This window comes from Carex rostrata, chromosome 10, assembly GCF_964058835.1.
Source record: "Carex rostrata chromosome 10, lpCarRost1.2, whole genome shotgun sequence".
Lineage (NCBI taxonomy): Eukaryota > Viridiplantae > Streptophyta > Magnoliopsida > Poales > Cyperaceae > Carex > Carex rostrata.
This window is the reverse complement of record NC_135927.1, coordinates 477,501-479,164: the sequence shown is the minus strand read 5'-3', so window position 1 is coordinate 479,164 and position 1,664 is coordinate 477,501.

The following is a 1,664-nucleotide window of genomic DNA, read 5'->3' as shown; positions in this document are numbered from 1 at the left end:
GCGGATGCGGCCAAGCGTTGGGGAAAACTAAGCGGATACGGCCAAGCGTCGGTGAAAAAGGCCCGAAAACAGTCCAGCGGCAAGCCGAAGCGGCTAACGTTGGGCAAAAATGGCCAAAAGCGATGGAGCAGGGCGGTCTGAATCTATGCATCCACATAAAATGGGGGGTAAACCTGGGGGATTTCCAGGGGGTGGTAACCCTGGGCGTGGCTGGAGACCCAAAATGCATATTCCCCTATAGGGGGGAAGGATTTTTGGAAGAGGCAGCCCCTCATGTACATGCCAAGCGGGGTGTACATGGCCCCTGTGGGTGCCTCCGTCGGTGTAAAATGGCCCGAAAAACAAGATTATGTTACCCGAAAACACGATTATGTTACCGAAAAAACACGGTTGAGCGGGGGCAGTAAGCACGGTTGAGCGGGGGCAAAAAACACGGTTGAGCGGGGGCAAAAAACACGATGCAGCGGGGACAAAAGGCACGAATATGTTACCGAAAAACACGGACCACGCGGGTTGAAATTCCCAGCCGTAGAGCCGGCGAAACACGGTGGGGCAGGGCGTCTAAGCGTGGAGGCGCCCGTAAGACCGATGCGGGTTGAAATCCCCAGCCGTAAAGCCGGCGAAAAGCGGTCGGGCAGGGTGACTCCGCGTGGAGTTTCGCCCGTAAGGCCGATGCGGGTAGCCGCGCGGGTTGAAATCCCCAGCCGTAAAGCCGGCGAAACACGGTTCATTGGGGCGCCTAAGCGTGGAGGCGCCCCGCAGAGACCGAGCGGGTTGAAATCCCCAGCCGTAAAGCCGGCGAAACACGGTTCATTGGGGCGTCTAAGCGTGGAGGCGCCCCGCAGAGACCGAGCGGGTTGAAATCCCCAGCCGTAAAGCCGGCGAAACACGGTTGAGCGGGGCGCCTAAGCGTGGAGGCGCCCCGCAGAGACCGAGCGGGTTGAAATCCCCAGCCGTAAAGCCGGCGAAACACGTTCGGGCAGGGCGACTCCGCGTGGAGTTTCGCCCGTAAGACCGATGCGGGTAGCCGCGCGGGTTGAAATCCCCAGCCGTAAAGCCGGCGAAACACGGTTCATTGGGGCGCCTAAGCGTGGAGGCGCCCCGCAGAGACCGAGCGGGTTGAAATCCCCAGCCGTAAAGCCGGCAAAACACGTTCGGGCAGGGCGTCTAAGCGTGGAGGCGCCCGTAAGTCCGATGCGGGTAGCCGCGCGGGTTGAAATCCCCAGCCGTAAAGCCGGCGAAACACGGTTGAGCGGGGCGCCTAAGCGTGGAGGCGCCCCGCAGTGACCGAGCGGGTTGAAATCCCCAGCCGTAAAGCCGGCGAAACACGGTTGAGCGGGGTGCCTAAGCGTGGAGGCGCCCCGCAGAGACCGATGCGGGTTGAAATCCCCAGCCGTAAAGCCGGGGAAACACGATCGGGCAGGGCGTCTAAGCGTGGAGGCGCCCGTAAGACCGATGCGGGTAGCCGCAAGGGTTGAAATCCCCAGCTGTAAAGCCGGCGAAACACGGTTGAGCGGGGCGCCTAAGCGTGGAGGCGCCCCGCAGAGACCGAGCGGGTTGAAATCCCCAGCCGTAAAGCCGGCGAAACACGGTTGAGCGGGGCGCCTAAGGGTGGAGGCGCCCCGCAGAGACAGAGCGGGTTGAAATCCCCAGCCGTAAAGCCG